The sequence below is a fragment of the Ceratotherium simum genome, chromosome 15 (genome assembly GCF_057802395.1).
Source record: "Ceratotherium simum simum isolate JZ-2026a chromosome 15, ASM5780239v1, whole genome shotgun sequence".
Classification (NCBI taxonomy): Eukaryota; Metazoa; Chordata; class Mammalia; order Perissodactyla; family Rhinocerotidae; genus Ceratotherium; species Ceratotherium simum.
In genome coordinates, this window is record NC_141914.1 from 39,302,196 (window position 1) to 39,327,330 (window position 25,135).

Below are 25,135 nucleotides of genomic sequence, written 5' to 3' on the forward strand. Positions count from 1 at the left end.
TAAGTGATGCAGCTGAAGTGTACAACCTAAGTGTGTTCTAAGTGCCAGCGTTGACAGTATGTCTTTAACTTGCCTGTGGATTGACTGTTGTTCTTTGTGTCTAGATGGTGCTAGTTTAATTTTAACACTGTGACTATTGTGACCATATTTGCTAAGAATTCAGATAATGAAAATGAAAGTCATTTCATTATCCAAAGTCATTCATTCCAAAGTCAGCATGATGTAGACATCACCATCACTATCTCGATCTGACAGTGTGGTATTGGCAAATGAATAGACAAATAGATCAATGGAACAGAAAATAGAACCCAGAAACAGACCCACATAAATATAGTTAACTGATCTTTGACAAAGGAGCAAAGGCAATACAATGGAGCAAGGATAGTCTTTTCAACAAATGGTGTTGTAAGGACTAAACATCCACATGCCAAATAATGAACCTAGACAAAGACCTTACACCCTTCACAAAAATTAACTCAACATGGATCACGGACCTAAATAAAACACAAAACTACAAAACCCCTAGAAGATAACATACAAGGAAATCTTGATGACCTTGGGTTTGGTGATGACTTTTTGAATGCAAAGCCAAATGCAAGGGAAGCCATGGATTTTGAACTTTATCCTAGGCAGAAAGGAATGCCATCGAAGAGCTTATATTGTTATGAGATCACCCTGGGGGCTGAGTGGTAAATGTGTTGGATAGAGCAAGACGAAGGGCAGGGAAACAAGTTTGGAGATAATTGCCAAAGTCTAGATAAGAAGAGGTTCAAGGTAATGAGATAAGTAGCACTGGAGGAAGACGGTGAGTTTGGTTTTGAACATATTGAAGTGCAGTAAGTCATCAGACTGAAAACATCTGGGGAATAATTGGTCTGATGCTTGGAAGAGCACACAGGAAGCCTAAGAAGAGTGTGGGGAGGACAGCAGAGGGCCACGTACATAGGAGGGAGACACACGGGAGCGGGTCCCTGGGAGGTGGAAGTGTGGAAGAAGAGAAAGTGAGCATAAGTGGGGCCATCTTGTTAGGCTAAATGGCCCCAGCCCCTCCTCTGTGTGACTACTCGCTGCTCTGCATATACTCTAAAAAGTTCACATGCTCTCCTGATTTATGGCCTCCACTTACACATGTACTCCCCTATAGCTTGAAAAATTAAAACTTTGTTCTATGAGTTTCTCTCCAGGAACAGACTGATCACAGGTGGGAAACACACCTACAAGGTATCCATCACAGCTGACAGGAGAATGGAACAATGAAAGACCCTGGAGTCTGTCATGCCTGAAGGAAACTTCTTCCTTACTGCCCATTTTCCCTATATAACTACCTCAAGATTCTGTAATTTTTGAAGATTTTTTTTGAGACATTAGTATGCCATCTTCCTGGTTATGCTGGCTAATCGAATTAAAACTTCCTTTCTTGATCCCTGCTCGATCCCTAACTCGTTGGCATTAATTGGCTCAGATTGTGGGGAGCAGAGCGAGCCCATTACTCAGTATCAGAAGTAGTGCCTCCCACTACTGAGTTCAAGAAAGTAACACAGGGGTCTTTGGACAGAGATAAGGGTCAACCTTGATCCTGAATAAAATCCACATTATTAAACAGGCTGTGAGGGACTTCTAGCAAATTTTGTACTTGTATTTTTTCCTAATAAAACACGTTACGTTTATTTTTGTCTTATCTTTACACAGTTCTCTCCAACTGCCCTCCAATCTTTGTAGGGAATGGACATCAGGGTAGACGCCAACCCTACATCTCATTCTTTAGGATCTCCTTTTGCATGTTTACTTACTAAGACAGTGATGACTTTTAATTGATCTGATACTTCCAAGGATTCTAGCGTTTGTCTTGTCATAGCAGCAGTTTTATGATAAGGAAAGTGGCAAGCATCAGTACCAGGAAATGAGCAAGGACAGGGGGGCTGCTCTCCCCCAGAAATTCATTACCACATTCTTTTCTAGGTGATATCAATTGAAACAACTGGTGGAATATTCACTGTCTGTCAGAGTGGTTCTTCTGACAAATTATAAGCTGTGGTCAAGACAAAGATTGCTAAATAAATTGTGAGTAGGAAAAATCAAGGATCACACTCAGTGTCAATCCCTCTGTAATAGGACTTATTATAGCAACTCCATGTCATGGTTATGGAAAAAGAACTTTACCGATTAATTGTTTATTAACATAGAAAACCTTGCTGTTAAGTAGCTACTTTGCACATACTAGGAAATGTTTTCCATACCAGAAGAGGGATACATCTTTTTCCCAGAGCAGATAATGCTTGGTAGATGGTGCTGATGAACATCTGCAATTGATCAGTCTTTGTGCTATTGACAAGCAGCAGCTAACTTGGAACTATTAAACCTTTTTATGAAAAGTCATATTTGTTGTAACCTTTGTGTGTAATTTTGTAACTAGAATAAAATAGTTACTATAAAATGCTATTTTATCTTCTTCTTTTGAAAATACAGAGTTATGGCAAGAAGTACAAATCTTTAAGGAATGAGGACCAAACAACTTTAAGTAAAAATATACTTTATTGTAATTCATTGAACATTCAATATACATTATGGCCATTTTTCTGGGATTTAACCCTAAGATATGATTGTTGCTGGCATTTAGCAAAAGACTCCAGTTCACACTTACCACTAATAAAATGCTTTACTGAATAAAAACAAAATACTGAACAAAATTAATTTAAATATTTAAAAAAAATCATTTGAAAGTTCGTTCTGTTCAGTCTAATGACTAACACAATAGGGGCAAATACACTAGTTTAATGTAATCGGCTGATTTTATACAGCACATATCTTTCAGTCCACAAGTATATTATTAAATGATAGAGAACACTCTTTTTCAGAACTAGGAAGTAAATTTCTAAGAAAGATTTTACAACCCCACTTTTCATACCCAACCCCAACAGTCTAATTCTAGAGAAGGTAAAGCCAATGACTTTCCTCCCATGAGTCATGACTGAAGTTGCTTTGCTATCAAAAGTATTTCTGATCTGTTACGAGCATTGAGACAAGATTCAAATATTCCCAAAGAAAGAAGCACAATGCACGTTGTGATTGCCTATTCAGCAACAGCGAGCACTGCATTCAAAACTATCTCATCCCAGGAATTAAATAAGGTCAGCCACATTCATTGGCATTTCCTCCACTGTAGTATTGGAGAAAGTCTCAATGTCACGAAGAATCCTCTTGTCTTCTTCAATGTTTATGGCCACAGCTGTCCTCCCATATTGACTCCCACTGCCAATCCTGAACAAAAGCAAAATTATTAATCAGAATATTACTTGTCAAATGCTACATGAACTACTAACAATATGAGCTACTTGTTAATCATCAGTGGCTGTTTATTTGCCAAGATTATACATGGAGTGCTTCTAATTGGAGCACTAGATGCTAATCACAATATCTACAGAAAAAGAAAAGATTTCTTCCATTGTTAGTGTAAAGCATTCATCTGGCTACAGAATCAGATCCTATCAGGCATCTTGAGCATTATTATTTATAAAGCAGATGACAGTATTGTGTCTGTGATAGTGAAATGAAAGCCCATACCAACGTGGGCCAAGAGCAGGTGTCGGCCTGGGACAGATGTCAACACCAGGGACGAAACAAAAGAACGGTTATGTAATCCATCTTGACACATTTTTGGAACTAACTGCAAATATAAACTCCAGAATATTAACTATTGTTTGGGACTATCAATGCTACCAATAGCCACTAGCCACAAGTGGCTATTTAAATTTAAATTAATTAAAATTAAATAAAATAGGAATTTCAGTTCCTCAGTTGTATTAACCACATTTCAACAGCCGCATGTGGTTTGTTACTACTGTGTTGGGCAGCGCATGTTATAGAACATTTCCATCCCTGCAGAAAGTTCTGTTAGATGGATTTGGTCCAGAACTCAAAACTTTTTCCAGTGCAGGGGGGAAACCTCCAAAAATTTGTTATGGTAATCCATATTTATCACTGCTTTCTTCTCAGTTTACCTCATACAGTGTAACACAAATGACTGAGATAAATTTACCTCCACAGCTCTCTACCAAAACAAATAATACAACGAACCAAAAAATGTCTTGGCTGAAGCAATCTTGAGAAAGAAGAACAAAGCTGAAGGTATTATGCTCCCTGATTTCAAACTATACTATAAAGCTATGATAATCAAAACAGTATGGTCTGGACATGAAAACAGACACACAGATCAACGGAATAGAATAGAGAGCTCAGAAATAAACCCATGCATATATGGTCAATTAAACTACAACAAAGGAGGCAATAAGACACAATGGAGAAAAGACAGTCTTTTCAATAAATGGTGCTGGGAGAACTGGACAGCTACATGCAAAAGAATGAAACTGGACCATTATCTTATACCATACACAAAAATCAACTCAAAATGGATTAAAGACTTGAATGTAAGACCTGAAACCATAAAAATCCTAGAAGAAAATACAAGCAGTCAGCTCTTTGACACTGGTCTTAGAAATATTTTTTTGGACCCATCTCCTCAGGTAAGGGCAACAAAAGCAAAAATAAACAAACGGGATTACATCAAACTAAAAAGCTTTTGCACAGTGAAAGAAACCATCAACAAAATGAAAAGGCAACCTACTGAATGGGAGAAGATATTTGCAAATCATATTTCCAATAAGGGTTTATTATCCAAAATATATAAAGAACTTACACAACTTAATATCAAAAAAACAAACAACCCAATTAAAAAATGTGCAGAAGACTTGAATAGACATTTTTCCAAAGAAGATAGATATACAGATGGCCAACAGGCACATGAAAAGATGCTCAACATCACTAATCATCAGGGAAATGCAAATCAAAACTACAATGAGATATAACCTCACACCTGTCAGAATGGCTATTATCAAAAAGACAAGAAATAACAAGTGTTGGCAAGGATGTGGAGAAAAGGGAATCCTCATACCCTGTTGGTAGGAATGTAAACTGGTGCAGCCACTATGAAAAACAGTATGGAGGTTCCTCAAAAAATTAAAAATAGAACTACCATATGATCCAGCTATTCTACTTCTGGGTATTTATCCAAAGAAAACGAAAACACTAATTCCAAAGGATATATGCATCCTCTATGTTCACTGCAGCATTATTTACGATAGCCAAGATATGGAAGCAACCGAAGTGCCCATCAATAGATGAATGGATAAAGAAGATGTGGTATATATATACCATGGAATATTACTCAGCCATAAAAAAGAATGAAATCTTGCCATTTGCTACAACATGGATGGATCTAGAGGGTATTATGCTAAGTGTAATAAGTCAGACAGAGAAAGACAAATACCATATGATTACACTTATATATGGAATCTAAAAAACAAAACAAATGAACAAACAAAAAAACCCAGAAATAGACTCATAGATACAGGAAACAACCTGGTGGTTACCAGAAGGGAGAAGGGTTAGAGGGATGGGCAAACTACGTGAAAGGGATTAAGAGGTACTAATTTCCAGTTATAAAATAAATAAGTCATGAGGATATAATACACAGCATCGGGAATATAGTCAATAATCTTGTAGTAACCTTGTATGCTGACAGATGATTACTAGACTTATTGTGATCATTTCATAGTGTATATAAATATCGAATCACTATGATATACACCTGAAACTAATAGGATATTGTACATCAATTATACTTCAATAAAATATATAAATAAATAAATAAATATAAAAAGAGAAAAAGAACAGAAAAAAAGATTGGTAAAATTCATTTGACATTAAAACATATAAAACTTTTGTAAAAAAAAATGTGTTGGCTGGAGCAATTTAAAATATCAAATAACCAAGACAAGAGAAAAACAAATATGGAAATATTGACTTGCTTTTTATCCAAACAATATTCTGTTTCACTTGTAAATCTATGTCCTAACAGGCAAATGCCATTTCTGAGCACGACTTCATCATCTGTTCTTATCAACTACTATATATATATTTTTTAAATTAATTATTTATTTATTTATTTATTTTTTCCCCATAGCCCCAGTAGACAGTTCTATGTCACAGCTGCACATCCTTCTAGTTGCTGTATGTGGGACGTGGCCTCAGCATGGCCGGAGAAGAAGTGCGTCGGTGCGCGCCTGGGATCAGAACCGGGGAACCCGGTTCGGGGCCACTGCAGCGGAGCCCGTGCACTCAACCGCTTGCGCCACCGGCCGGCCCCTCAACTACTATATTTTTTTGACAAAGTTATTTTTACTTTAGTAGTAAGACATAATGCAGTTTATTCAGTGATAAAACCACTATACCTAAGCCAGAGTCAGTATAAATTGCTACCAGAAAATGCTGAGAGAATCTCAATTTTAGAGGAATCACCAAGAAAGCACAAGATATGAGCAACATAACTAAAAAAAAGCCTCATGTGTAAGCTAAGACAACCAGATCTCACAGCATTATTGATTTTTCCTTTGAATATCAACTGTATAAAGTCCAAAATCTGGGCTACATTTCACATTTGCTTTCCCGTGTTCTGATCAACCACGGATCTTCCCAAGTACGATTTAAATACATCTTATCACGTTCCTATGTTTTCTGATTCATTTACCTGATTTTCAAGATTGGCTGACAAAATCATACTTGAAAAGCAATACATGAATTTATTTCACCAGCATAAAAGCAACTAATTCAAGGAAGATGACAAATATTCAACTAGAGAATATAGTTTTCACAAGTAGTGGGCAGATCATAGTTTATAATCATAGACACTAGTTGTACATGAAAATCACAAGCCTGAGATACGATAATATATATTCAAATTCTGATTCAAAAAGCATTGCTGTACACTCTTCTAGGCCACAAAATAGTAAATATGAACTGCATATAAACAGTATAGCTCATGTGGAGTGTGGTCTTCATTCTCCCACATAGCTTGAGTTGACAAAGATGACTCAAAATCTTCCCCTCAAAACCAGCTTTTAGTAGATAAATATTGTAGTTCAATAAGGAATTGAAATACCTTATTTCAGTAAGTCAGTAGTAATTAAAATGTGGTTTGTCCCTTGTCTGAATTCTCTCTTGATAATGTCTCTTTCTTTCTGTCACCACCTGCAAAATATTAACAAGTCTTAATTTTGGGGAGTCATTCGTTAAGTCAGTGTTTAAATTGGTAATCATGTATGAGACCCTGCATCCCCCGCTGCTACAGCACCCTGCAGACAGGGCAAGGGAGGTAACAGTTTTATTCTGAGCAGGGGGCAAAGACAATGAGGCACTTCACAGCTACATTGTAACTAGATCCTGCATCAGTTTATTAAGGAAATAATTAGATATTACAGTATCCTAATTAAACAAGACTAGAGAAGAGCTGCTCCTACATCAGAAACTGGAATTCCTGGCACCCATTTTCTCAGAAGCCAGTCTACCCTTTGCCTTGTCTTTTGAAAAAGACCAGCCTGTGTACTGGTTGGTCTCTCCTATGTTACAAAGAGCATACAATTTCCCTCCCTAAAGTATTTTAGAGAGGAAAATGTTAATTCATGTCAGAGTTGGAATAAAAAGCCATGTGATTTCTAACAGTCATCCCTACCATTGGAAGAGACCAGTTAGAAATTCATTTTATTAATTCTGCCTAAATACAGATATTATTGTACCAAATCTTAGAACAAAGTAGCCTGTACTTAAGAAAGAGGTTCATCTCAGTTTTTCTACTATCTGGTAGTGTTGTTTCTCTTCTTGTGTTTTACTCTGCTAGCTTTATTACAAATACTAAGACATGATAGAGTTTCTGCAATGTTAGCACAGAGCTAAATAAGAAGGTTAAAAAAATCCTAGCTATAATTTTTATGTGTATCAACTAGAAAAACATTACCCTCTTTCAAAATTATTATAAAATATCGACACTTTCAAGGGTCAATTCCTCCTTCTCCACCAGCATTTGAAATGGATCTCTCATGAACTTTTTGATGACTTTCAGCATATCTACTGGCACTGAGGCAGAAAGCAACACAACCTCAAAAAAGAGACAATTATGAGTAATTATGTTGACACATCAAGTAAGCAGATACAACAATTTTTATAATAATACTTAGAGAAATAATGTTTGAGACCAAGCGTCCCTGTCTTACTATAGAAATGAGCTAGACGGAGATTGTAGGAAACAATTGCTTTCAGCAGGGGAAAGGACAATATAGCACTTCACAGCTATATTGTAACGATTAGCCCAACCTGCCAGCTACAGAAAAATCATGTGCATATCTGAGTCCTTGTATGTAATTTCTAGTAAATCTCATAGATTTGACCTTTAATCCCTTGGTTCAACATTTTTATCTGCTTCATCCAAAACAAGCATCTTAATCCATTTTGAAAAGTAAAAAAAAAGTCTTACTTAAGTGTGGGTTGTGCACAGAGACTTCCTTCCAGAGACTACAGATGGAAGGGAAGGGGGAAAGAGTAACTTTACCTGGAGAAACCTAACAAACACCTCAGCCAGATGATCAAGGTCAACATTAACAGTCATAACCCTTGATACAATGAGATGAAAATGGCACTTTACCTCTACGGTCTTCCTCCCAAAAAACCCATAACCCTAGTCTAACCTTGAGAAAAACATCAGATAATTCCAGTACAAGGGCATCCTACTGCATATCTGACCAATACTCCTCAACACTGTCAAGGTCATCAAAAACAAGGAAAATTTGAGAAACTATCACAGACAAGAGGAACTTAAGGAGACATGACAATTAAATGTGACGTAGTATCCTGAGTAGGATCCTGGACCAGAGAAAGGACATTATGTAAAAACCAAGGAAATCACAATAAATTCTGAACTTTAGTTCATAATAATGTATCAAACGATTAATAATTAATCGTTTGTTAATTTTAACAAATGTAGCATACTAATGTAAGATGTTAATAATATGGGAAACTGGGTTAAAGGTATATGGGAACTCTCTGAACTATCTTCTCAATTTCTCGATAAATCTAAAACTATTCCAAAAAAATAAAGCCTATTAAAGAAAAATCTTTGTATCGCTCTAGATATTCATGCACGGCAATGGGCTGAAACAATTAGGCTAATTCTTTTTCCTCCCACACCCCAAATATCACTGGTTTAAAAAATGCCCTAGGAAAAATATGGCAATACTTACAAAGATATCTTCTACTTAACACATCAAATCTTTTCCCCGGAGTACCCATAAGTGTATGTGCTGTGAAGGCCTGCATTTTTTCATTTCACTTTGAACGTTGATTCCACAATGCAGGCATGACAAGTTGCTCCCATATATTATTCAAGTGCCAGAATTACCTTTTGGACGTAAAAGTCAAAAGCTTAAATTATCATGTTATAGAAATACAGGCTCCATGAAACAACTTCTGGAGTGCGTGGCTAAACAGTGAACTCTTCATATTTAATTTAAAATTCTGCTTTGCAAACAGCTTCTATGCAGCACAACACAGAATCACTTCTAAGCTTACAACGCAGACTAATCAAACTGTTTCATGATAAAATCTCCTAGAGTGTCTCATTTTTAATTAGATTTTTATGCTTTTACAAACTTGGGATCCTCAGTTTCCTAGAAATACCAGCTAGATAATTATAGAAACAAAACAAACACTTCCTACATTATTTTTCTCTGTGTAAGCTGTGTAAGTAGTGAAACACTTCTGCATTTACAGCTCCAAGGCAAATTGCTCAGATATGTATTCACTGATTATCATTCACTTTAAAAATAAATCTTTTCTGGGCCAGCCCCAGTGGCCTAGTGGTTAAGTTCAGTGTACTCTGCTTTGGCAGCTAGGGTTCTGTTCCCGGGTGTGGACCTACACCACTTGTCTGTTAGTGGCCATGGTGTGGCAGAGGCTCACATAAAAGAAAAGGAGGAAGATTGGCAATGGATGTTAGCTCAGGGTGAATCTTCCTCAGCAAAAAATAAATAAATAAATCTTTCCAATAGGAAACTGTGACATAAAGCCTTGATTTAATAAAGCCAACAGTTTTGTTAAGAAAATCTTTATATCATAGCTAATAATAGCAGTGACCTTTGAAAACAGATAGTATGCAACAGATGTATCACAAATGACAAAGATTCCCAACTAATTACAGATCACTGCAGTTTTCATGTTGCAAAACTGCATTTAGGGGGCCAGCCCCATGGCCTAGTGGTTAAGTTCGGCATGATCCACTTCAGCCGCCCAGGTTCAGTTCTCAGGCACGGACCTACACCACTTGTCAGTGGCCACGCTGTGGTGGCGATCCACATACAAAATAGAGGAAGACTGGCACAGATGTTAACTTAGGGCAAATCTTCCTCAGCAAAACAAACAAACAAACAAACAAAAAACCCCCAAAAACCCTGCATTTAAACTTAAAAACAATAACACAAAGGGTATGGATCCTGTCTACCCTGAAAAAAAGAAAGCTTCAGTTTCTCAGTCTGTTGAGATATATAGCCCTGCAAACCATATCTCCAAACCTAGGTCCTGTTTAATTTAAAACAAAAACTCTATGTATGCAGGGACAGTAATTAGAAAGAAGGTTTTGAATGCACCACTTTATACTAAGTGTTAAGCTATTCCTTACTTTTGTAAAACCTGAAGTATCTGGGAATTTCTGTCTTCCTAGCGGCAGCCCTTAACCAATGACTGATGGTGGACATGTAAATACACCAGCTTGCTGGTGCTCTGGTAAGGACAACACCAAGGGTTGACTACACTGATTTGAGAGTTGTCCGTGGGATTGAGCCACCTCCAGCTAGCAGGCTTGATAGTGCAGCTTGCACAGCCTCCTGAAATAATGCACTGAGAACACAACATCACTTCTGTGGTATTTCTTCCAAAAATGTATAGCCTGAACCTATTCATGAAGAAGCACCAGAAAAAAACAAATCAAGGAATAGTCTACAAAGAAATTGGCTGACATTCCCAATGATTGTCACCATTCTCTACTGATGTGTTTTTAATGCCAAGTAGAGCTCTCTGTTATGGATGCAGTTAGGAATATCAAAAATAACTTCATCATTTAACCTTATTAGAGCCATGAAAGACAAAGACTGAGGAACTGTTCCAGAATGAGGGACACCAAAGAGACATGGCAACTAAATCCAACATGCGATCCTGGATTAGATTCTGGACCAGTAAAAAACACATTTGTCTTTTTTTGGTAAAATGTACATTAGTTGGACAACTGGCAAAATCTGAATAAGATCTACAGATTAGACAATAATATTGCATCAAAGTTAATTTCTTGATTTTTATGACTGTACTATGATGTAAGAGAATGCCCTTATTTCTAGAAAGCACACACTGAAATATTTAGGGGTAAAGAGGCAGTAACCCACTGCCAAATGTTTCAGAAAAATATTATGTGAGTATGTGTGTGCTTGTGTGTATACAGAGGATAAAATAAATGTGGTGTTAATAGTAACATATGAGGAATCTAGGTGAAGAATATTGGAATTCTTTGTCCACTTTTGTAGCTTTTCTATAAGTGCAAAATAATCTCAAATTAAAAGTTATTTAAAAATTCAAAATAAGAACATCAAGCCTACCAACATTTATAACTTACAGAAGAGAAAAAACAGAGATCTTAAACTGGTAGCTTGTTTGTTTTCTTTGTTCCTCAGTGTTTTAAATCTAAATTAGATGCTTTCTCAGGAAATTTCACATGAAAATCCAAATTTCCAGCCTCATTTGAAAAATCAGAAGATTGCAACCCTAACCCTCATCCTCTGGTGGCATGAACTAACAAGCGGCTGCCCACTTTAGATGGGCATATGCATTGCGCGTCACAGAATCTCACCTTTCCCAATTTTACTCATACCTGGCCCTTCTTACTCACTTATGTTACTGGGCCAGCCCGTTGTAGACATTCGAGTGTGAGGCTTTTGATTTATCCAAGAGCTCCGCCAAATTTATGGAATTCAGTCTGAAGCTCATATCTAAGCCAATTACTAATTTAAAAAAATAGGAAAGTAAGAGTAAACAGTTTGTTCAGACCCAAGAATCTCTTGTGGGAAATATGTAGATATGTTTTCATTTACTATAGGAAGATAAAAGAAAGATGACACAATGAGCATTCAATGAGTATTTATTCAATGAATTGGGAAATTAACAATCTTAAATATAAAAGAGATAAATAGATTGTCTATTATTTTTTTGCTCCAAAGGTCTGTTTTTGTGTCTGTTATTTTTTCTTTTGCTACAAAGGTCAAAATTAGCCTGAGTAAAAATTATGAGGGTTATTTGGGAGAGCACATATTTTGGTTCAATGAAGAGGGAAGAACTTTCTAATGGAGAGCTGACAAACTGTGCTAGGCTACTTCATAAGGTAATGGATTTCCAGTTTTCCGAGGTGTTAAGAGGCTGGGCAACAATTTAGTGGGGATGCTAAGGGGTAGGGTGGGGGGGGGTGCAATACATGCATGTGGCAGCCAGGATGAATCCGTGTGATGGTCCTTCCTATGCTCAGATCTATGGTACTATGAGGTGCCGAGGTCTCTGGTACACAAACATTCAATCACAGGACGGTGAAGAGGAGATAACTCAACAATAAGCCATGGGGACTCAAGGGCATCTGAGTCTCCAGGGTGTGGTTTAGAAGGAGAAACCATGAGCCAGCCAGCCAGAGGCCCCGGCAGCAGAGGTCTGTCTCTAGTCCCAGTGTCCAAGGAAGTTTAAGCAGGTACAGAGGACACAGCAAGGGGGACCATGAGGAGGAGCGAGCAAAATAAATTGGAAGGGATCAGCACAGGATGTGGGAAGACCTAGTGTATGGATGAAAGAGCCCCAATTCTACAAGTTAGGGGAATAATTAAGTTATATTTAGCCTTTATGGGTGCATCCAAGACGTGTGGAAAGCTCTACTTGGTAATAAAACACATCAGCAGAAAATGGTGTCAAAGAAAAAAAGCAGGTTTCAATGAGGCTTCAAAAAAACTTGATAATTAGAAGAAACAGAAAAGCATTCTGTACCTTGTGTCATGTCTGAACTTTGAAAGCACTGGTCCCAGCTTTCTCTTTGAGGATGAGACCTAGAGTTGCCTGGTAGAAAACTTCTCCAGTTGAGGCCCTCTGAGGGGAAATTGATCATTGTGATGCTGAAAGATATGTGTCTGCTCATTTCCAGCCTCCAACTCTGGGTGCCTGACAGGTGGAGTAAGAAGTCATTGTGGTGTGCAGTCTGACAGTCTAGGAAGAGGAAGCCCAGCACAGTCCCTAATGAATGGGAAAAATATCATTTTCAGGAAAAATGCTTATAGGGCATGTGCTCTACTAAACTACTACGGACATGAGGACTCAAAACTGAATTTGACATGACAAGGAGGTCGCAGAGTAGTGGGGTTGAAACTGATTGGCTCATGTTAGGAGAGCACTAAGTGCTAAGTAACAAGTAACAAGCCCTTGTCACTTGTCTCTCAGAACACTCTCACGAAATAGAAAGACTGTACACAGCAGGCAGGATTGCTACACTGGGAGGGGATTGGATTAGATGACCTCAAAGGAGCTTCTTTCCAAATTTAAGATTTGAATTTTACACACTGATAAAAGAAATGTACAGGATAACCCAAGGCCACCCCAATAAATAAGACCAAAAGTAACACCAGCTGTTTGAACCTGAAACAGACGCATTTATTTTTTAATAACCAGATAATAAGGACTTGCTAGGTACTAGCCACTGTAGGACATGGCAGGGGAACAAAAGAAAGTCCCTCCCCTCACAGAGCTTATCTGCTAGTGAGGGAGACAGACAGCAAATAAGTAAACCAAAAATTTCATGTCAGGTGCTATGAAGAAAAATCAATCTGGCTAAGGGAATGGAGAATAAGGGGTTCTATTTCAAATGGGTAGCCAGGAAAGAAATCCCTGAGTTGGTGACAACTGAGCAGAGATAAAGTGAGAGAGAGAACTCTAATTTAGGTTCAATTCCTGGATGTGGAAAAAAAATAATTAAGTAAATCTCTCTTTAAAACACCCTTACTAGGAATTTCCAATAAACTCAATACTATATTTTTATGTATCAAATTTAAGAAGGGGAAAAGTCAATGTTATACATTTCATCAAGGAATGATGTCATTTCAGAAACTGTCACTATGGTTCTCCATTATTTCTGTGAATTCTAGATCTTTTTTTTTTTTTTTTTTTTTGCTGAGGAAGATTTGCCCTGAGCTAAAATCTGTTGCCAATCTTCCTCCTTTTGCTTGAGGAAGATTCGGCCTGAGCTAACATCTGTGCCAGTCTTCCTCTATTTTGTATGTGGGTCACCACCACAGCACGGCTGCCATCGAGTGGTATAGGTCTGTTCCCGAGAAATTAACCTAGGCCGCAGAGGCAGAGCACACTGAACTGAACCACTAGGCCACAGGGCTGGGCCCCCTGAATTCCAGACCTTACTCAGCATAATTATGTATCTTTGTCACCTATACCTATATAATTAATTTCATGACCCCATGCCCATTTCAGAAATATGCCAATATGAAAACTTTCAATGATTCCTCACAAATTCAAGTTCACAAATTTTTTTTAATTTTATTTATCTTTTCCCCCACAGCCCCAGTAGATAGTTGTATGTCATAGCTGCACTTCCTTCTAGTTGCTGTATGTGGGACGCGGCCTCAGCATGGCTGGAGAAGCAGTGCGTCGGTGTGCGCCCGGGATCAGAACCCGGGCTGCCAGCAGGGGAGCACGTGCACTTAACTGCTAAGCCACGGGGCCGGGCCCAAGTTCACAAATTTAATAATTTAAAAGAAACAGATCAATTCCTTGAAAACCACCAACTACTGAAAATAAACTAATATGAAATTGATAATCTGAATAGTTCTATAACCATTAAGAAATGAATTTGTAATTAAAAAGCTCCCCAAAAAGAAATCTTCAGGCCCAGATGCTTTCACTGAAGAATTCTACCAAACACTTAAAGAATTAACATCAATTTTATACAATCTCTTCCAGAAAATAGAAGAGGAGGAAACACTTCCCAACTCATTTTATGAGGCCTGTATAACTCTAGCACCAAATATAGACAAAGACAATACAAAAAAAAAAAAAAGAAAACTAGAGCCCAATATCTCGCAACAAGTGTTGACAAGGATGTGGAGAAATTGGAATCCTCTTCCATTGCTGATGAGAATGTAAAATAGTGCAGCCACTTTGGAAAACAGTTTGGCAGTTCCTCAAAAACCTAAACAGAGTTACATATAGTAACTATATGACTGGCAATTCCATTTCTACACATATACCTAAAAAAACTGAAACCATATGCCCATACAAAAACTTGTAAACAAGTATTCATAGAAGCAATATTCATAATGGCCCAAAATGAAAACACAACACAAATGTCCATCAACTGAGAAATGGATAAACAAAATGTAGTATATCCATACAACAGAATATTATTCAGCCATAAAAAGGAATGAAATACTCATACATGCTACAACGTGGATAAATCTGAAAACATTATGCCAAGTGAAAGAAGCCAGGCAAAAAGATCACATACTGTATGATTCCATTTATATGAAGTGTCCAGAATAGGCAAATCCAGAGAGACAGAAAGTAGATTAGCAGTCACCAGAGGCAGAGGGAAGGGGAGACTGGGGAGTGACTGCCAACGGGTATGAGGTTTCTTCTTGGGCTGATGAAAATGTTCTGGAAATAGATAGTGATGATGTTTGAACCTTGTGAATATACTGAAAAGCACTAAATTGTACATTGTGGGGTAACTTTTATGGTAGGTGAATTATATCTCAATAAGAAACAATTTTTTAAAAAAGAAGAGAGAAATACGAAAACCACTTAGGAGGTTAAAGCATTTGACCAAGCAAGAGCTGATGGTGGTTTTTGACTTAAGGGTGCGGCGGTGTTCGGCAGAAAGAAGTAATTAGATTAAAAAATATGTAGGCAATAGAATTAATGCTTAGATGTGGGTGGAACAAGATGGGGAGAGGGAGAGGGGGAGATGTTCAAAGACTCCCAGATTTCTGGCATTAACCTTATGAGCAATGGTGTTATAATCTACTGAGTTACGACAGTCTGCAGGAAAAGCAGGACTAGCACAGGACTGTGAGTTCCATTTCAAACATATTGAGTTTGAGGTACCTGTAGCACACCATGTGAAGATGTTGAGTAGGCAGTTGAATACACACGTATGATGCTCAGAAGAAAATCTGAGTTAGAGATAGAAATTTGGCGGTTTTCAACAAAGCTATAGGAGTAGATGAGATCCAGAGTGCATGGTGAGAAGATCCCACTTCCAACATAAAGTGTTGAGGAATTTCAACATCTAAGGGTCTGGTAATCCAGCAAGACACTGAGAAAGAGAGGAGAGAAGAGTGAAAGGAAAACTAGACTTACTTACAAGGGGCTGTGAGAGCCAAGAGTAGAATTTATTTCCAAAAGGAGGGAGTGGCGTGATCTATGGAAGAGGCTGGCAACGTTCTTCTGTAAAGGGCCAGATAGTAAATATTTTAGGCTTTGCAGGCTACAAAGTCTCTGTCACATATGGTCTTTGTTTTCCTTTTACAACTCTTTAAAAATGCAAAACCTGGGGCCAGCCCCTGGCGTAGTGGTTAAGTTCATGCATTCTGCTTCGGAGGCCCGGGTTCGCCGGTTCGGATCCTGGGAGCAGACCTACTTACCGCTCATCAAGCCATGTGGAGGCAGCGTTCCACATAGAAGAGCTACAACTCTACAACTATGATACACAAGTATGTACTGGGGCTTTGGGGAGAAAAAAGAAAAAGAAGAAGATTGGCAACAGATGTTAGCAGAGGGCCAATCTTCCAAAAAAAAAAAAAACACACACACACACATATATATATATATATATATATATATATATATATATATATAAATGTAAAACCCATTCTTAACTCACAGGCCATACAAAAACAAGCTGAAGCTGGATTTGGTCCACATGCTCTAGTTTGCCAACACTGGTCTACAGTGTTAAATACTGCTAAGAGGTCAAGAGTCCATTGGATTTAGGGACAAGGAGTTATTGGTGACTTTACCAGGAACAGTTTCAGTGCAGGGGTGAGGACAGAAGCACAAGAGTGGGATGAGAAGAGAATGGGAAGTAAAGAAATAGAAACAGCAGGGCAGGGAACTCTCATACACTGCTGGTGGGAGTGCAAACTGGTGCAGCCACTATGGAAAACAGTATGGAGATTCCTCAAAAAATCAACGATAGAACTACCATATGATCCAGCTATTCCACTGTTGGGTATTTATCCAAAGAACTTGAAAACACCAATTTGCAAAGGTACATGCACCCCTGTGTTCATTGCAGCCTTATTCACGATAGCCAAGACTTGGAAGCAACCTAAGTGCCCATCAAGGGACGAATGGATAAAGAAGCTGTAGTATATATACACAATGGAATACTACTCAGCCATAAGAAACGACGAAATCCAGCCATTTGTGACAACATGGATGGACATTGAGGGTATAATGCAAAGTGAAATAAGTCAGAGGGAGAAGGTCAAATACCGTATGATTTCCTTCACTAAGTAGTAGATAGTGACAGCAATGGATGGATACATAGGGACAGAGATTGGATTGGTGGTTGCCAGAGGGGAGGGGGGGAGGGAGGAGGGTGAAAGGGATAATTCGGTGCATGTGTGTGGTGATGGGTTGTAATTAGTATTTTGGTGGTGAACATGATGTGGTCCATGCAGAAATAGAAGTACAATGATGTACACCTGAAATTTTTACAATGTTATAAACCAATGTTACTGCAATAAACAAAAAATTAAAAAAAAAAAAAAAGAAACAGCAGGGCAGACAATTTTTAAAAATTGATTATAAATGGGAGAAGAAAGAGTGTTAGGCAGGGGGAAGAGGGGGGCCTTATATAACTGTTCCCTGAAGAAAGGAGGGACTGCAGCATATTTAAATATTGGTGGGAAGGATTCAGTAAAGAGGGAGTGGTTAACCATGCAGGGGACAGAAGGGATAACTGATGGTAGAGGTCCCTGAGATGGGGAGAAGGGAAGGATCCAGGGTACAGGCAAAGGGACTAGACTCGGATGGAAGCTGGATGGACGCAGATGAAGGTGGGTGGGCCGATTTGCTGGCAGGAAGCTCAGAAGCTCAGATATTCTATTTTCTCAATAACACTGAGATCATTTGCTGAGAATGGCTTGTAAGGGATGTCAGAGTTCTGGAAAGAGTGAAGAGGATTTGAAACAGCAGTTGCATAAAGTGAAAGAATGAGGTGGCTAGGGAAACATAATGGGCTGGGTGTGCAGCGCGGAAAGCCCAGGTGAAGCTGACTTCCATGAAGTTTATTTTAGTACCAAGTCTTCCCAATGTACTTGTTTCTCCAGCTCTTCTAGAAGGCTTGCTGCAGGCACAAAGAAGACAAATAGTTGGATTCACCCACGGTGGCTGTTTCCTCTGGTGGATAATACCTAGTATTAATTGATAGCATTTATAAACCTCAGGGGTGGGGGAGTAGGTTTTTGTTAGTTATGATTTTACAAATAAACCAAGGCTCAGATATGTTAAGTGACTTGTTTACGATCACTTGCGTAATAAACAGTAGCTGCTAAGATTAGAACTTCAATCTTCATAATTCCACATTCTTTTCTAAGTGGTGGAAAAGTGTTTTCAGTTTTTTGAAGAAAAACTGGGAAAAGTTCCCAAGAGGAATTTTAGGGAATAGTCTGTAAGTGAACTACTTTAACACCGTAAATACTAAGGAAATAGGGGCTGGCCTGGTGGCGTAGTGGTTAAGTTTGCATGCTCCACTTTGGCAGCCTGGGGTTTGCAGGTTTGAATCCCAGGCATGGACCGACACACCCCTCCTCAAGTCATGCTGTGGTGGTGTCCCACATACAAAATAGAGGAAGATGGGCACAGATGTTAGCTCAGAGCCAATCTTCCTCAGCGAAAAAAAAAAAAACCTAAGGAAATAAAACAATATACAAAGAAATACAAAACTCCTACAAGGCTTGACCTTTGAGTTTTAAAACATACTAAGTCTACCTCACTATAAACAGCCACTGACTGTAAACCCATTTTCTGGCTTTACTCATCACCACACAGTCATTGTCTCCCTTCTGGTGGTGGGTAATGTTTCTTCCGTTTGAAACACAATGAAAATGAATATCACATAAAATCATACACGAGGAGCAATGAATGAGACTGATACGTAAATATTTTATTATATTAAGCCCAGCTTGCAGATATTTGATTTAGTAAAATTGGTATATTACAGTCTAAAATACCTGCTTTGACTATTATTGAACAGTACGTTTTTTTTCACTGAAATTCAGATATGCATAAGATTGTTCATTGCTTGGCTTTTTTCAACTTAAAAATAAAAATTAAAAATTATTTATAGAATGATTTGTTATGCCAAAGATTCAAACTTACTAAAGGCCAAATTATAATGACTAATAATAAGTAAAATTAATTACTTTTGATGTCCCAGGCACTTGACAAGGATTTAATACAACCAGTTTATGAAATGGATACAATTATTACCATTTGTATTTTAAAGAAGAGGAAACTGAGGCCCAGAGAGATTATGTAGCTTGCCTACTGCCATGAAAGTGGTAGAACTAGGCTTTGAACCCAGATGTGTCTCACTCCAGAATTTGGGCTCTTAGCCTCTATACACTATACTGCCTTAATCTCTACCTTCACAGGGATGTATACATCTCCAGCAATACAGATGAATACAACCATGTCCACTGTCATCAAAGCCAAATGATATGTCACTGTATATTAACATATAAAACATACTTTCATCATCACAGAGTATATCAATATTCTTTGACAGTTTAGTACAGTTATTTCTTCCCCCCAAAATTAAGTAAATGCCATAGTGGAGAACTTGAATATAAACTAACTCTCCAGCCCTCTGAGAGATAAATTTGCTTTTGTTTAACGAGATTCATTCCAACAATGAGAAAGAACTCCCCCGGAATCTTTCTTTGAATTGCATACCTGATGAGGCACAGCAGAACTGAAATGGGCTATTCAGGCATAGGGACCCCATTACTTACCAGTTGCATAACCTTGGGCAAGTCCCTTTGTGTTTCTTTAGAACATGGATTACAACAACGCTGCCCACACAAGGAGAGCTGTGAAAGCACACTGCCAATCGTTAGGAGGTCTACAAATGTTATTCTTGCCTAGGGTTGCCAGATAAAAACACAGGACGCCCAGTTAAATTTCAGGCAAATAATAATGTTTTATATTTAAATTTTACTTTACAGTCGGGGTATAACTGTACTAAAAAATTACTTGTTGTTTATCTGAAATTTAAATTTAACTAGCCTCCTCTATTTTTATTGCTAAATCTGCCAACCCTATTCTCGCCCCCATGGCGAGGGGAGCATGGAGGACGGCGACGGCAGGCCCAGCTCCACTCCCCCCATCCCGGAGAAACTGAGGCAAACAGCGCGCTTAAAGATGAAAGTAGGGGGCCGGCCCTGTGGCTTGGTGGTTAAGTGCGCGCGCTGCGATGCTGGTGGCCCGGGTTCGGATCCCGGGTGCGCATCGAGGCGCCACTTCTCCGTTCATCCTGAGGCCGAGTCCCGCATACAGCAACTAGAAGGATGTGCAGCTACGACATGCAACTATCCACTGGGGCTTTGGGGGGAAAAAAATAAAATAAATAAAATCTTAAAAAAAAAAAAAAAAAAAAGATGAAAGTAGGGAGGGGGAACAGAAACAAGGGCTGAGTGTAGGAGGACTCCCTATCGGAGATGGAACTGAAAGCAAAATCCTCTGTCAAGCAGATTCTTTCCTTTTGTTCCCCTCCTCCTCCTCGACCCTAGGTCCCTCCGCACCTCTCACCGCTCAGGCGGGCCAAACACCGCCCCTGGGCAGGAACGCCACCGCCCCTACACCCACCGTTACCTCGACGGCGGCAGCGGGCTCGGGAGAGACGCTCCCACCAGTTCCTCACTCGCCACCAGCAGCACCGACACCACAGAGGCCGCCGCCATGCCCCCAGGGCTCGGCTGCTTGTTGAAGAGCGGCTGCGTCTCAAACGTCACCCAAATCATCCCTCCATTCCGTATAGTAGTCTTTTGTCCTCCTCTGGCCACCTTCTAGGTCAGAACCAAGAAATAGGCCAATCCAAGAGAGGAATTCGGGAGGGGGCGTCGCCGCTAAAACCAATCAAAGAACAGAGCAGTGCGTCATGGCGGCGATTGGCCAATCGGGCCGCGTGCCCGCGGGGGGCGTGGCCATTCCTCCGCCCCCTGGGTTCCGAGCCTAATACGGAGGGGGTCTGCTCTGTCCTGTCTCCTTAGGCCCCCTGGGTGCCAGATAGATGTGTCCTCCTGTGGTCTGTGGGTTTTTTTTCTCTCTGCAGGCTCCAGGACAAGGAATCCTCCATGACCTTTAGTCTTTAGAGCCTCTGAGGGGAAGTAGGGAGGGGAGCTGTCCTAGGATATAAAGGGTTGTGGGATAAGAAGAATACAAAAATTTATGTTTTCAATAACGTGAAAAACATGTATTAAAAAATTATTCTCTTAATCATCTCAAAACAGAAATTACAGAAATTTTTAAGACAATGTTTTTTTAATGCTATTTTTAAAAACTGAGATTATAATTGACACAACATTGTGTTAAGTTTAAGGTGTACAACGTGTTGATTTGATACATTTACATATTGCAATATGATCAACATCATAGTGCTAGCTAACATCTCTATAATGTCACATAATTATTTCTTTTTTGTGATAAGAACATTTAAGATCTAGTCTCTTAGCAACTCGGAAGTATATAATACAGTATTGTTGACTATAATCAGTATGCCGTGCATTAGATCTCCAGAACTTATTTATCTTCTAGTTGCAGGTTTGTAGACTTTATTTTTTACAGCAGTTTTAGATTCATAGCAAAATTGAGAAAATACAGAGATTTCCCATATATCCTCTGGCCCCACATACGCATAGCCTCCCCCATTATCAACATCGCCCATCAAAGTGGTACATTTGTTACAGTTGATAACCTATATTGACACATCATAATCACTGAAAGTCCATAGTTTACATTAGGGTTCACTCTTGTGTACTTTTATGAGTTTGGAAAAATTTATAATGATATATGTCCACCATTATAATATCATAAAGAGTAGTTTTACTGCCCTAAATATCCTCTGTGCTCTGCGTATTCATTCCTCCCTCCTCCCATAACCCCTGGAAACCAATGATCTTTTTTGCTGTCTCTATAATTTTGCCTCTTCCATAATGTCATATAGTTTGGAATCATACAGTAAGCAGTCTTTTCAGATTTACTTCTTTCACTTACTAATTATAAGTTTCTGCCATGTCTTTTCATGGCTTGATAGCTCATATCTTTCTAGTGTTGAATAATATTCCATTGTTTGGATGTACAACAATTTACTTATTCATTCACCTTGGTTGCTTCCAAATTTTGGCAATTATGGATAAAATTGCTATGAACATCCATGTGCCGGTTTTTGTGTGGACCTAAGTTTTCAACTCTTTTGGATAAATACCGAGGAGCATGATTGCTGGATTGTATGGTAAGAGCACCGTTTGGTTTTGTAAGAATCTGTCAAACTATCTTCCAAAGTGGCTGTACCATTTTGCATTCCCACCAGCAATGAATGAGAATTCCTGTTGTTCCACATTCTCACCAGGATTTGGTGCTGTATTTTGGATTTTGGCCATTCTAATGGGTGTGTAGTGGTATGTCATTGTCACTTTAATTTACATTTCCCTGATGACATATGATGTGGAGCATCTTTTCAACATGCTTATTTGCCATCTGTATATCTTCTTTGGTGAGGTGTCTGTTAAGGTCTTTGGCCCATTTGTAAAATCAGGTTGTTTGTTTTCTTATTGTTGAGTTTTAAGAGGTCTTTGTATATTTTAGATAACAGTTCTTTAGCAAATATGTCTTTTGTAAATATTTTCTCCCAGTCTTTAACTTCTCTTTTTATTCTCTTGATAGTCTCCTTCACATCACAGAAAATCTTAATTTTATTGAAGTCCAGCTTATCAATTCTTTCTTTCATGGATCATTCCTTTGGTGTTGTACCTAAAAAGTCTTCACCAAACCCAAGGTCATCAAGATTTGCTCATATATTATCTTCAGGAGTTTTATAGTTTTGTGTTTTACATTTAGGTCTGTGATCCATTTTGAGTTAATTTTTGGGAAGGGTATAAAGTCTGTGTCTAGAGTCATTATTTAGCATGCGGATGTCTAGTTGTTCCAGCACCATTTGTTGAAAAGACTATCTTTGCTCCATTGTATTGCCTTTGCTCCTTTGTCAAAGTTCAGTTAACTGTATTTATGTGGGTCTGTTTCTGGGTTCTATATTCTGTTCCATTGATCTATTTGTCTATTCATTTGCCAATACCACACTGTCTTGATTACTGTAGCTTTATACTAAGTCTTGAAGTTGGGTAGTGTGTCATTCTACCAACTTCGTTCCTCTTCAATTTTATGTGTTGGCTATTCTGGGTCTTTTGTCCCTCTGTGTAAACTTCAGAATCAGTTTTTCAATATCCACAAAAATAACTTGCTGTAATTTTGATTGGGATTGCATTGAATCTATAGATCAAGTTGGGAAGAACTGATACTCACTGTGAGAACGTGGTACAGCTCCTGGACGTAAAACTCACAAAAGTGTCCTCACCTCTCCATGACTGGATCCCCCTGGAGTTTTTAATCTCTCAGATTTTTCCACACTGAGCCTCCAGCAATTCATCAATTACAGTTCAGGTTTCCCTACTAGTTCCTGCAGAGGCTGCTACTTGTGGGTTTCTGTGAGTAAGTTGTGATTCTCTGTATTTGCCTGTTGGTATTTCCAATTTGGGGGTAGAGGTTTGCCCTGTGACCTCATGTCTCTTATGGACTAAGAGATGTTGATTTTTCAGTTTCTTCAGCCTTTTACTTGTTGTTAGTATGGAGTGGCAACTTCCAAGCTTCTTTCATGCTGAACTGGAAACTGGAAGTCCCAAAATATTTTAAAAATAAAAATAGATGAAGCATTGCATATTAGGGCCTGTAGATACTTGAAATCAGTGCTCAAAAGAAAATACAAAGTAAAAATAAATTAAATTTCCAATTAAAATTTTCTAATTTTTATTTATTTACTTTATTTACTTATTTATTTAATTTACTTATTTCTTTATTTATTTATGGAAGATTGGCCCTGAGCTAACATCTGTTGCCAATCTTCCTATTTTTGTTTGAGGAAGATGGTTCCTGAGCTAACATCTGTGCCAATCTTCCTCTATTTTGTTTGTGGGACACTGCCACAGCATGGCTTGATGAGTGGCGTGTAGGTCCGCACTCTGGATCCAAACCCACAAACCCTGGGTCGCCAAAGCAGAGTGTGTGAACTTAACCACTATGCCACTGGGCCAGCCCCTAATTTTTTAATCAGAAATTAACAAAGTAATCCCAAGGAAAGAAGAAGGAAGGAATTACAAAGCATAAAAGAAGAAATTCATAAATTAGAGAATATAAATGGGAATATTAATAAATATAATATTTTAAAAAGCAACAATAAAATAGATAGTTGGCTAGCCTATTCAACAATCAAAATACAAAATAAGGGGAAGTAATTACAGATACAGAAAAAAATTAATAGAGTTGTATGGAATTACTTTACTCAATTCTATGCAATAAATTTGAAAACCTGGATGAAATTCCAAGACAACATAATTTATCAAAACATCCCAGGCAAGACAGAAATTCTAAGGAGACCAGTTACTACAGAAGAAATAGATGTTGTCAGAGAACTGCATTTTCCACATCTCCATGCACAAAAGCACCAGGCCTATATTATTTCACAGGAGAATTCTATTGAGAAACTTTAACGAACAGATGATTTAGTTGCTATTGATTCTGTCCTGAGCACAGAAAACGAAGGAAAGCTTCCAAATTCTATTTATGAAATAACACTGATAACAAAATCTAATAAAACACACATACATCATATACATATACATACACACTGACCATGGAAAGTCTTATCCAGTAATCAAGTCAGCATGGTGTTGGTGAAGGAATAGACAAATAGATCAAGTGAACAGAATAAAGTGCTCTGATACAAACCAAGGAGCAAAGGCAATTCAAGGAAAAAAAGATAGTTTTCAATAAGTGGTGCTGGAAAAAGTGGACAGCCACATGCAAAATAATGAATCTAGACACTAACCTTATG

The 25,135-nt window shown here is 38.4% G+C and overlaps 1 protein-coding gene and 2 non-coding genes across 17 annotated transcripts in view; all 3 read right to left on the reverse strand.

The window, feature by feature from the left end:
• Positions 1-2,513: 2,513 nt before the first annotated feature.
• The window catches only part of LOC147915179 (uncharacterized), a 28,208-nt gene continuing 5,586 nt past the window's right edge, over positions 2,514-25,135 (reverse strand). For 6 of the 15 annotated variants that reach the window (XR_015554484.1, XR_015554483.1, XR_015554477.1 and 3 more), the window contains 6 exons: positions 19,986-21,377; positions 12,949-13,191; positions 9,126-9,283; positions 7,847-7,987; positions 6,995-7,083; positions 2,514-3,258 (listed from right to left, as the gene is read on the reverse strand). The gene's annotated coding sequence lies outside the window, so the exon portion shown is untranslated. Of the gene's footprint in view, positions 3,259-6,994; positions 7,084-7,846; positions 7,988-9,125; positions 9,284-12,948; positions 13,192-16,836; positions 18,384-19,985; positions 21,378-21,481; positions 23,915-25,135 lie in introns of those variants that run through there. The other 9 variants (XR_015554471.1, XR_015554472.1, XR_015554474.1 and 6 more) reach the window with 9 other exon arrangements.
• On the reverse strand, positions 6,824-6,960 carry LOC147915180 (small nucleolar RNA SNORA4). Its single transcript, XR_015554564.1, has one exon. It is a non-coding gene; the product is annotated as a small nucleolar RNA SNORA4 (small nucleolar RNA).
• LOC147915181 (small nucleolar RNA SNORA81) lies at positions 7,618-7,795 on the reverse strand. Its single transcript, XR_015554562.1, has one exon. It is a non-coding gene; the product is annotated as a small nucleolar RNA SNORA81 (small nucleolar RNA).